The sequence below is a fragment of the Microtus oregoni genome, unplaced genomic scaffold, assembly GCF_018167655.1.
Source record: "Microtus oregoni isolate MIOR12 unplaced genomic scaffold, Mior012 000022F_ref0000154, whole genome shotgun sequence".
NCBI lineage: Eukaryota > Metazoa > Chordata > Mammalia > Rodentia > Cricetidae > Microtus > Microtus oregoni.
In genome coordinates this window covers 19,365,842-19,378,968 of record NW_024543081.1, presented here as the reverse complement: position 1 = coordinate 19,378,968, position 13,127 = coordinate 19,365,842, and the positions used below count along the sequence as shown (strand labels likewise).

At 40.8% G+C, this 13,127-nt stretch overlaps 1 protein-coding gene across 10 annotated transcripts in view; it reads right to left on the bottom strand.

Annotated features, from left to right (window-relative positions):
* Window positions 1-13,127, bottom strand: part of Ptk2 (protein tyrosine kinase 2) — a 220,945-nt gene that overhangs the window by 174,557 nt on the left and 33,261 nt on the right. The gene's annotated exons all lie outside the window — the stretch shown is intronic.

Here is a 13,127-nt window from a genome sequence, read left to right as displayed (position 1 = left end):
CCATGTGAGCATAAGGACAGCAGGTAAGAAGTTGCCCTTAAAGTATATGTACTACACACTGAAGCTCCACAGTTCTAGCTTGTCTAGTATGTAAATGACCCTTTAGTCACACAACCCCACAAACTAAGCCAAACTCAAGCACTGACCTTACATGTAAATGTCTAAAGTTTTTCTATTAATTTATTAACTTCTGAAAATAGGAGCTGAACAAATACTTAAAACAATAAGCATGTTTGTACCCAGCAATGTCCAAGACAGTTTCCTTCTACCTGTGATAATAGATGTTCTTGACCCTGAGCTCCACTCAGAGTCTAACAGCTGCCAGAGCTCCAGCGGCCATTCCTGAGCCCCCCTGAAAACACATTATTCCCAGGCATGAACTATGATCCTAGGCAATACTAAGAAGAAAGAACTGCAGAAAAACATTGCAAGCAGGCTGGAAGAACAGAAGAAGCTAGCAAACAGAGCCATCAGACCAAAAAGGATATCGTAGGCCACTACAGAGGAGGCAGGGTCATGGAGGACTATTGCCATCCTAGAAAAAGCAAGCATACTAAGTTCTGCCTCATCACATAAGCATGCCTTGGAGCTGAACATGAGCAATCACCAAAAAGCTGCACCAAAAGTCATCCAAGCCAAGGGTGAGTATACTGGAAACTCATAACTTTTAGAAACCAGCACCACCACCACCACCACCACCACCACCACCACAAGCTACTCCTACTGCACCCAACTGTTCAAGACACCTACTGAGCAAAAGCACCACTACTGCACAGCTTCCACCATGAGAACAAGGACACTAGAGGCAAGGCCCTGCCAGGAGGGAGGGTCCTCATGCTCAGCTGTGATCCAAGGACTCTGAGCCACCACCCACCTAATCCAGGAATCATTTTCTAGCCCAATTTAATAACTGGCTCAGGACTCCCAAAGCAGAATAAAGAGGGGCTGGAGCTAAGGCACTGGTGGTAGAGGAGAAAAGTACAATCCTAAGAGAAGGGAATAGGAAGAAAGGACCACTGACCCACTGAGAAGCCACGGCGCCAGATGATAGCTGGAAAGGAAGGGGGAGGGTGCCAACAGCAATCAAAAGGACTACCTGAACCTTTTCTAAAAACTGTAGTTATAGATAGGCATAGAGCTATAAACCTATAATCCCAATACTCAGGAGGCAGAGGCAGAAGAATCTGAGTTTGAGATCAGCTTGGTCTACACAGAAATATCCTGTATCAAAAAACAAACAAAAACCTATAGTTATAGTTGAAATAAAAGCCTTAGTCTATGAGACAATTCCAAAGAGATAACTTCCTCATTTTGAGGATTCAAAGGGGTCAAGCAGCTTGCCAGGGGTGGGAGGTAGGGTGGGGAAGCATATAATTACTTTTGTATGGTACTTGTTAAATATTAAAAACAAAGTATGTTTTTAAATCCATAACCCACACCAGGCAGTGGTAGCATACCCTTTAATCTCAGCACTTGGGAGGCAGAGAGATGCAGATATCTGTGAGTTCAAGAATATCCTGGTCTACAAAGTAAGTTTCAGCGCAGCCAAGGCAACACGGTGAAACCCTGTATGTGTGCGTGTGTGTGTGTGTGGGGGGGGGGGGTCCTAACCAAGTAACATCTTTTTAAAAGAACAGATATAGACCATAGAGAAATCTAAAGGATCAGAATCCATTAAAAATTCTGTGATGTTCCAATTAAATATTTAGTATTAGCATATTAAATGCAACTCTAATAAGTACTACTTCACAAGTAAAAACATTCAACTAAAATTTACAAGAAAGAAAGTACTATGTGTAGAAACCCCAAACTCTCATCCCTAGTCACTCCTGCCTTCTTGCTTCAAAGTGATCTGTCAGAAACTCTTATTCACTACCTTCAGAACATCAGTGTCTATGTACTTCTCAATGGCTACTGTCCACATTCTGGCCAAAGCTCCTGCAAGATTATAGCTACAGCCTCCAACTTGCTTCCTTGGGTTATAACTTAAACCCAGCAGCTGCTGATGCTCTCAAAAAAGCAAGCATGTCATTCACTCCTCTGTTTGAATCTCATCAATAATTCCCTAATTTTCCCAAGATAGGCACCAACATACTTAGCAGTCTGCAAAACCCTGTGTAATATTCTTGTCTATACCCTCATCTCACACGTATTCATTGTTCTCCTTAGCGCAACCACTGCATTGACCTTCCTGCTGTCTCTCCATGTGGAATATTTCCTCAGTTATTACAGTCATGCCCCTTCCCTGTCAAGGGTTGCTCTAATGGTGCCTACTCAAAGTGTCCTGAGCACTACATCCGAAATTATATGGCCTATCTACTTTCCTACTGCATTTCCTCACATAGTTTACTTATACATCGTTTACTGCCTAGCTGCCCCCACTACATGTAAACTCTGTGACAGAAGGCAAAAGTGTCTATTCTAGCACAATCTCCAGCATCTTACAATAGTAGCTACCACAGAAGTGTGGAAACCAGGCAACAAGACGATGGCAGAAGAAATTTGTGTTTTCTCTCCCAGACCACAGAAAAGATATATTATATATATATATATATGTGTGTGTGTGTGTGTGTGTGTATATACATACATATATATACATACATACATACATACATACACACACACACACACACACACACACAGTAATGATACATCCTGTCTCCATCCTGGATACCATGTCACCTTCAGGTCCCTCTAGTCAGAGACTTAACAGTTACAGAGTGAATGTGAAAGAGAAAAAGCAACATAGAGGAAAAGATGCAGACTGTCAATATCCCAGCTATACAATAAACCACAGGAACAGTGCTCTAATATTTCTTCTAAACTCCCACTGCTGAAGTACCAACTGCAAAATCAGAATGAAAACACATCAGGCTAGTAAACAAATGCTATGAGCAAGATCAGTATGCAGAAAGGTAACTCTAGAACCTTCCAAATGCTGTGCACATGTCCACCCTGGCCTGCAAGTCACTGGGAATGAACTATTTTTTAAAGATTCATTATTTTTAATTGTGTGCAGGTTTTGTTTTTTTTTTTTTTTTGGTTTTTTGAGACAGGGTTTCTCTGTGGTTTTTGGAGCCTGTCCTGGAACTAGCTCTTGTAGACCAGGCTGGTCTCGAACTCACAAAGATCCGCCTGCCTCTGCCTCCCAAGTGCTGGGATTAAAGGCGTGCGCCACCACCGCCCGGCTTGTGTGCAGGTTTTCACACACACCAGAAGATAACAGATCCCCTGGAGGTAGAGTTATGGACAGTTGTGAGCCATATGATATGGGTGCTGGGAACTAAACTCAGGTCTACAAAAACAGTATGTGTTCTTAACCACTGCACCATCTCTCTAGCCCAAAGTAAACTTTTTAACAAATGAATTGCTTATAAATGTCAAAAAATATGTTATAAAAATAAGAAATTGGTTGCCATGGGCTGGAGAGATGACTCAGAGGTTAAGAGCATTGCCTGCTCTTCCAGAGGTCCTGAGTTCAATTCTTAGCAACCACATGGTAGCTCAAACCCACCTATAATAAGCTCTGATGCCCTCTTCCGGCATGCAGGCAAACATACAGACAGAACACTGTATAATAAATAGATAAATAAATAAATCTTTTAAAAAAAATAAAGAAAGAAATTGGCTGCCACATTTCTTATAATGTTGTAGTGGCTTTGTTAGTCTTACCCACAAACACATCAGAATACTTTTGGGAGCAAAAAGAGAAATAAATGCTCTTCTGAGAGCTGACTAGAGGAATATCTAGGAAAATAGTATTCATACTACACATGTATATATTTTGAAGTCTATGACCCTCCCTATGTCTGCATAAGGAATTAAACATTTAAATAAATGCAACACTTCCAACCTGCATCTAGTATCTATAATATATGATAACTTTCCAATGCTAAGAATCTCATACCAAGCTAATATCTGTTAAGACTGCCAATTATCAGCCGGGTGGTAACGCACACCTTTAATCCCAGCACTCTGGAAGGCAGAGGCAGGCGAATCTCCATTAATTACAGAATAGCCTTGTCTACAAGGCTGCCTGAGTTCCAGGCAGCTAGAGCTGTTACACAGAAGAGAAATCCTGTCTTGAAAAACAAACAAACAACAACAAAAAAAAGATTATTAATTATTATTTATCTCACTGTGTCTCATTGCTTCTACTATATAAGACAATTTTCTTAGAAAATTATAGCTTGACAAACATTATAGCTCTGTTAATGGATAAAGGGCCAAATACCTTTTGAGCATAGACAATAAGCCTCCTAGTAAAACAAACTCCCAAAAGTGCTGGTAAGACCACTGTTCGCCTCCCTGCCAGGTTTATAAGAGCTGCTGTATCTCTCTTTTCTGTCACACTGTAAGAAGTTGAAGAAGGCACTGAATTCATGGTAACTACCTGTGAAACAAAGGATAAATCATCACCAGACCAGCTGGGACCTCAGTTTCAGTGTCTGTAAAACAAGGACACTTCTAACACTCATCCTATACCCAGCACTAACTGCATGCCAGTCAGCCACAACACAAACCTAAGTACCAAGTTACCACTTGCTATGTGCTAGACCTTGCTCAGAGCACTTTTAAAATGTCTGTTCACTTGGTTTTCATTAACAACCCAAAGAGGCAGATATTATCATCCTATTACCACCACCCTAACCTCTGGTGAATGTACAGCACACCTAAGTACTGTAGCCCCAATATTTGTTTTTCCCCAGATGGCAGAAAAGCTTATGGCAGTTTTCTCAATACTTCCAACTACACATATGCGATTACAAGCCCTGTGGCACACTAACAACTAAAGAGAGAAACTGGGCAGCTCACCTATTATCAAACTAATAGCCAGCATTCTAATAGGGATATTCAAAGGCACCAAACCCTCAGAAAGAAGGCAGAATTCACAGATGTCATCACCTGTAATATAAGGATTCCAGAGAAGAGGCAGGAAATAGGCCCTTCCCAGGCTTCATTTCCCTACAGAGGACAAATGAATAATAATGAAAACCAAAGGGCTAAGAGAGAAGAGAACAAACACAGGCTGCTTCCACCCCACCCTTCAAGAGGTTCAAGCCCCAAGCTCAGCGTCAAAACCCCTCCCACCACAGCACAACTATCCAGGCAGCTGGGATTCCAGCATACACCAGAACCACTAGAAAATAAATTGCTAAATTAAACAAGATTTAAATATAAAATAGGCATGAAAATGCAACTCACCAAAAATATTTTTTTAATATTCCTATTCATTAGATCAGTAATTGTCTTTAAAATGCTTACTCTCAACAATTACGAGATGAATGGTATAACAACAAATTCATTTCATTACAGGTCAAAATGCCAGAGATCAACACCTACTTCTGAAAATGCCCTCACAAATATACCCGAGGCAGGTTCAATAACTGCAGGCCTGCCTTTCTTCCTTCCTTCCTTCCTTCCTTCCTTCCTTTTTTAAATGGAGATAGGGTCTCACTAAGTAGCTCTGCCTGGCCTGGAACTTACTATGCAGACTAAGCTAGCCTTGAATTCATTTGCTTCTGGAGTGCTGGGATTAAAGGCATGGGCCACCATACCCAGCTGCCTGATAAAATTTCTTAATCCAATTAATTTGACAACCAAGATTGTCACAGTGTATGAACCTTAAGGACATACTGCTAAATAAAATAAGCCAAAAGAATAGATATTGTAAAAGTTCAAATGTGTATTATTTTAGAGGGTCTAACTCATAAAGACAAAAGGCAGAATGGTGTTGAGAAGGAGCTTCAGCATGGACAAAATCTAAGTCATTGGCTACAGAATTTTCAAAATGAAAGAATTCTGAAAATATGTTCACAAAAATGAAAACTGCTTAGTATAGTGGTGTGTTAAGTCCTTCTGTATAAGTGTTGCTTTTATTGGTTAATAAAGAAGCTGCTTTTGGCCAATGGCTTAACAGAATATAACCAGGCTAGAAGAGATATACAGAGAGTAGGTGGAGTCAAAGAGATGCCATGTAGCCCCACTGGAGACAGACACTGGGGATGGAACTTTACCCAGTAAGCCACAACCATGTGGTATACACAGATTAATGGATATGGGCGAGTTTAGGATGTAAGAGCTAGCCAATAAGAAGCAAGAGCTAATAGGTCAAGCAGTGATTTAATTAATATAGTTTCTGTGTGGTTATTTTGGGTCTGGGCATCTGGGAATGAACAAGTGGCTTCGTACAACAAAATAGTGCACCAACATGGTCAACTGTATCCAGGTTAAGCCTGAGAAAGCTTGGAAAGGAATTCTGGACACAAAAGAATGGAGTTAAGCACAGCTTAACGTTGTGGCTCCTTTGAGAGGTTTTCCTGATTCAGTGGTAGCAGGAAAATAAAAATAAAAAATAAAAAGCACGCAGCTTTGAAATGGCCACAGCACAAACTCTTGATTCTTTCAGGAGGTCTGGCTATGGAGCATTTAAATCGAGTTTGTAAGCAGAATGCTATAACTTGCTTAATGGCAACACAGACCTGCTGCAACCCGACCCTGGATCTAGGGTGAAGAGAATGGCTCTCAGAGGCACTGAATGGACCTCAGCTATGTTGAACTGGGTGGAGCCAAAAGGCAAAGTAGCCTTAGTCCTAGTAAGTGCTTCTGGACAGAAAAGAATTTCAGATACACAAAAATTTATTCACCATATAGAGAAACAGAAAAAGGATAGAACTGGAAACTATCCTATAAAGCAAAACACACCAGATTAAGGAAAGGAAAATACTACACTTCCTCTCAGACAGAATCTATATTTAAAATAAGACATTCGAGGACAAGGGAGACTATTTGAAAGGAAGGAGAGGTTCAGCAAGAGGAAGCAACAAAATAATAAAGATGAGGTCAAGATGAGATACACCCATGAAATGTTAGTGAAATCCATCTTTGGTACTATGACCATGTGCTAGTCAAGGGAATGGGAGTGACAGACCATGATCAGGCATGAAGGACTCAATCCCAACCCAGCACTCTACATAGTACAGTATGTCTACATTTTAGAATCTTTAATCCCTAACAAACTGTTAAGATACTAATACCAACATTGCTGAGATTTAGAAAGATGAAGAACTACAAGATTAAGCTCTGTGAAAGTAGAAAAGTCATGTGAAACCAAAGCCCAAATCATCTCTTGTCCCACCACCTTAAAACTCAAAGGTACATTCAGCAACTGGGTTCAAGAACTACTGGACCCCAACTCTACAACACAGGAATTGAGTGACATTGACTCCTTTGCTAAAAGTTTCCAATAACTTAGTTTTCTCAGTAGTTAAATTCATTAGCATCTATCAATGGCCTCTGGTGGCACAGGCGGTAACTTCAGCACAGGAAATCAGCTGAGAGAGGATTATGGACTTGAGGTCAGTCTGACCTGTCTCAAGAAAAAAACGGCACATAGACTTCATAATTATTTTGAAAATTAAGTAACACTATCAACATAAAAAGCTCTGAGAGATAACACCTAGTAATGTCTATTGTCACTTAAAGTGTACTTGCTGTATGCTTCTATGTTTGTATAAAGAACTAGCAGTAGAGAACACAAAGGAACTAGGACACAAGAAGTTCACAGCTCACAAAGAGCAGAATTGGAGTGGCCACAGTCCTGGAATGTGGGAGGCAGAGATACTTCAACTCGTGCCGAAGGTGTGGGGATTGATCCTCTGAGAAGTTAAGAAAACTTCTCTTTAAATAGAAGTGGAAGGCAGGAATTCGATCCTCCCACCCAAGTAATGGGGACCATGAGAGTGAAGTAGTACAGATTCATTTCAGTCCTCTGAGCCAAAGCATTTTATACAATTAAAGGTGTTTGTTAAGATCCAGAGCAGAAATACTCAGAGCAACAACTCTGCAACTTTCTACAAAAGACTGTAAAATTCAATCCCTGATTTCCTAAACAAGGAACCAATGATGTTAAACTTGGAAGCACATAGGAGCTAATGTAAAAAGAGCCCATGAAAGGTGGTGTCATGGTTTGAAAGAAAATGGCCCCCAAAGGGAGTGGCCCCCAGACTATTGTGAAATATTACTTTAACTCTGTATGCAGGACACAGCATGCGAGCTCTACAGAACCACGGCACTGTAGTTTGCAGACGTCACTTTAATATTCCTTTCCTATACCAATGCCTGTTCTACACACCCACTGAAGTGGACCAGTCCATAGGCCTCTGGAAACACGAGTCTCTTAAGATGAGAAGGAGAAAAAGAAAGGAAAAAGAAGAGAAAACAAACATTAATGAAGAGTGTACAAGGCCTGGGTAGTCACTGTAGGTGCAAGAGACTATATGAACAAAGAGAAAGGACTATGGCATCAGTGAAGCATATCTCTGGTTGTGTTTGCAACAACCTTTCCTGAAGATTAACTGAATACCTAACCTGAATGTAGAGGGCACCATATCATGGGCTGGAGCACAGATTAATAAAGTACAAAAAAGAAGAAGTCTGCTGAGTTGAATACAGTATTCTTTGTTTTCTGCCCAAGTAAGCTCCTACTTGCACACTGCACCTGTAACCATGTTTTCCCTCATGATGGGCAATACCCTCAAACCATGAAAAAATAAGCCTTTGTGAGATATGGGAGTTTGGAGACCTATCTCTGGTTCTTTGGACCTAGAGCCACAAGCCTCTGAAGGGATTTTGTTTTTTCTTCATTCTTTCTTATAAAACCGTCAACAAAAATTTAACAAAATCACTTAAAAATATTTGAAGACACCAAAAAGTCAGCCAAGGCAGGCCAAACCTTCAAAAAATGTCCTCATGAAAATTCTCATAGCATCTGGCATGTGCCATCATTCTGAACCCTCTTGCCTAGCACCATGCCCTGCTCTGGATTTCAGGACTGTAGGTTAAGCATCTGGTCATGTAACTCAGAGCACAAGCTGATACAAACTTAAGGGAAAAGTAGGAAGACACAGTATCAATATAAATCTATTCTTAATTTATTATATTTTATTTACTTAACGTGTGTGGAAATGAAAATAACTTGTGGGTGTTGGCCATTTCCGTCATATGGGTTCCAGGGATTGAAATCAAGTCATTAGGCTTGGTGTCGAGTACCTCTACCCCCTGAGCCACCTCTTAGTCCCGCATCTGAATCTAAATATAAATCTGTGGTAGACTGCAAAGATGCTGTGATGGTTCAGATTCACTGTCAACAAGATTCAGAGTCACCAGGAAAACAAAGGTGTTTCTAAGATTTGACTAGAAAAGAAGATTCACCTGATCGTGGATGGCATCGTTCTGTTGAACTGAGGTCCTGGGCTGAATTAAAAGGAAAAAGCAAACTGAGTACTAGCTTTCATCTCTATTTCCTGGCAGCGGATGGAATATAACCAGCCACCTCATGCTCCTGCCACACCCTTCCCACCATGATGTACTAAACTCTCAAACTAAAATCCAAAACAAACCCTTCTTAAGGCACTTTTTCTCAGGTATTTATTTTGTCACAACAACAAAAGCTAATACATTTGCAATATAACAGAAGACTCCAAGAAGCCAAGGTGGGGAGGAAAACATAACTACTGCAGGGCTACAGATACAAGATTCCTGGAATTAGTCTGAGTCCACTGCCCCTTGACTCAATGCTCCCCAAGTCAGCCAGGCCTGACTCTAGTGACAAAAGCCTCACTGAGAGTAGCTGAAAAATAATTTGAAGAAGGCATTCTAGAGAAGGAAACAACAACAAAATCTATATTTCATCCTTACTGTATTCAATAATTTTAAGACAGGGTTTAAAATTTAAAATTTGCAAGTCTAACAAATTCCTAGGAATCAGACCTGTCCAGGGACTGAGACAGCACTCTGGGTAAGAAAAGGATTGTTTACCCTAGAGTCTGCTTAAATTTCTTCTCAGCTTAGTATCATGAATTCCAGCACAATTAATAACATTTCTGTAAAGGCTGCAGATGCAGAGATAACACTGCTTCTATAAAGAGATGTTTCAGATATGAATGTTAAAATGGCAATAAACCATGCTTAAGGCCTGTATTAGTAATCTTCTGTTGCTGTAAGAAAACATTATGACTAGGGTAAACTCATAGAAGGAAGAGTTTTATGGTCCCAGGGGGATAGTCTGCCATGGCAGAAAAGCCACAAATGTGGCAGCTGAAGTAGCAGCAAGCTGAGAGATCACATCCTGAACTCCAAGAAAGGAAGAAAACCAAGAAATGGTGTGTGGCTTTGAAACCTCACACTTGGCTCTAGCAAGGCTACCTTGCTAATTCTACCCAAGCAGCACCAACACCTGTGGACCAAGTATTTATTCAGATATCTAAGTCTATGGAGGATAGTCTCATTCACACCACCCTAAGGCCTAAGCATATATAACTTAGTACAGCCCTACTCCTTTCCTAATTGTACAATTAAATTATGTGGAACTCTCACAAACAAGACTATAAGATTTTTGTCTACGGTAAAAACACCTTAATTTCCAACCAACCCCATGTCCTAATCAAAGCACCAGAGCACCCCAGGAACCAGATGTGAACTCATTTACGGGGGGGGGGGGGGGGGGGGGGAGGCAGAGAAGGAGGGAGAGGGAGGGAGAGGGAGAGAGAGGGAGAGAGAGGGAGAGAGGGAGAGAGAGAGAGAGAGAAAATTATTCTTAACCACCCTTTGATAGACAATTTCAAAACTCGCCAAAATCATCTCTGTGGGTACTGTGAAGCCACAAGTTTAAATCTCCTGAGAAGCCCACACCAAGACTCTTGGGTGTGTCTTAGCCTTCCCTTGAGTGTCTATTAATTTCTGCTGAAACCTATTAAACCTTTTCTTAATACATTTCAGCTTTGCTTCAAACTGGCCTGTCCTGAAATTCTTTTCTGTGGTGAAGTCAAGAATCCCATCTTTAAGCCGGGCGGTGGTGGCGCACGCCTTTAATCCCAGCACTCGGGAGGCAGAGGCAGGCGGATCTCTGTGAGTTCGAGACCAGCCTGGTCTACAAGAGCTAGTTCCAGGACAGGCTCCAAAACCACAGAGAAACCCTGTCTCGAAAAACCAAAAAAAAAAAGAATCCCATCTTTACTTGGCTGCAGTCTCTGAAAAGAACTCCTCAGGCCACTGCCAGCAGCACAGTTTTATCTCTGGTCCCTGATAGGACTGCCTTGATATATGCCCTCAGTCATGAGTGCTAACATACAACAGAAGCAGCAGCAGATTTGTTCCGTGTACTAGAATGACCCTAAGAAAGACCCAGTATCCTCTCTGGGACAAACTATATCCTTCAAAATCATCAATGCAAGTAAAAAGACTAAGGAAACATAACTGGATACTGCCTATAACCAGATTGGACTATGTATCAAGGGGAAAAACCTCTGTTAAGAAATACAAATAGGTCAACTGCCACAATTTAGACATTGACTATACTGAAGCAAAACAGGGAATAGGGTAGAGGAGACGTCAGAGATTAGTGTATAAAAAACGGTGGCAGCAGAGGAAGACTGAAAGCCCTGCCCAGCTAGGCTTAATCTGTAAAACTTAAGGTATAGAGACATAGGAACATCCTAACTACCCTCCAGACTCTAAACTGCCTGAACAACACCACAGATCTGCATATAGCAAATGTAATTTTTTTTAATTTGACAATTACTTCATTGGCATTGTAAAACATCCTTGCTGCCAGCAAATAGTCACTGAGGTTTTTAAGGGTAAAGTGCATGACAAGTAAATTTACTCTCAAAGGGTCAATAAAAATAAGCATTTAACTGGCTAGAGAGATGGCTCAGAGGTTAAAAGCAGTGGCTGCTTGTCCAGAGGTCCTGAGTTAAATTTCCAGCAACCACATGGTGGCTTATACCCGTCTATAATGAGATCTGATGCCCTCTTCTGACCTGCAGGCATATATGCAGGCAAAACACGGTACACATAATAAATAAAATCTTCTTTAAAAAGTAAGTACTTAATACAAATCTATATAATATGTAAAAGCTTATCTACATGGAGGGGACAAGTGTGTGTGCTTAGATTACAAAATGTTAATAATGGCTGGTGAGACATCATTACTATTTCACTTCCTGAGTCTTCCCCAATAAAAGAAAAAAGGTTTTCAAAATAAAAACTTTCACCGGGCAGTGGTGGCACACACCTTTAATCCCAGCACTCGAGAGGCAGAGGTAGATGGATCTCTGTGAGTTTGAGACCAGCCAGGTATACAAAGAGAGTTCCACACAGGACAGGCTCCAAAGCTATACAAAGAAACCCTATCTCGAAAAACGAAACAAACAAAAAGCTAATAATAATAATAATAATAAAATGGTATAATCCCAGGGCTTGGAAGATAAGAGACCAGAAGATCACTGTCAGTTTGAGGCCAGCCTGATCTACCCAGGGAGTTCCAAGTCAATAGGGTTATACAGAGAGACCCTGTCTTAAATTATAAAATAAATTAAATAACAAAACTGGGGATGCAAGCAACTGAGAGGGTTGCTGTCAAGGGCTTTTATACCTTGGAGGGGAGTCTTAATGATCAAAGGGACTCTCTAGATTTGTGCTGGCCTGAGCACATGTCCAAGGGGTAATATCTTTATTACTTAATTGTGGTGATAAGAACCCCACTGTGGGTGACACCATTCCTAGGCAAAGGATTCTAAATACTGTAAAAATGAGTTGGGTACTTACACACATTAATTCAGTGCTGGCCGATGGAAGTGACTAGGTGCTTCCACGTCCTAGCTCAATGGAGGAATTGTAGGACAAATAAAACCTTTCTCCCTAAACAGCTTTTGTTGGCATATTTTATCCCAACATAAAGGAATGAAATGACACTGATGGAAAGGCACAGACTTGGTATTTAAACCAGATGTCTAAACAGGGAGAACCCTAAAGGCAGAAGAACTAAAAGTGAGGTTGGTATCTGTTTTGCAGTGCTGGGATCAATTCCAGAATTTCATGCATGTTAGGCAAGCATTCTATAGTATGTATAATACATTTTATTTAAGTTCTGTCAAAATTTTTTCCTACAACATAAGAAATAAACATTTTTTTACATTTATATTCCACCTATTTTTTCTTTCCTCTCTAAAGTGTGTTGGGGCACTTGACATAGGGTCTCATGTAGCCCAGGCTGGCCTCAAAGTATTAACTTTCTAGCCTCTATCTCTCACTATTGGAATCACAGGAGTACACCACCACACCCA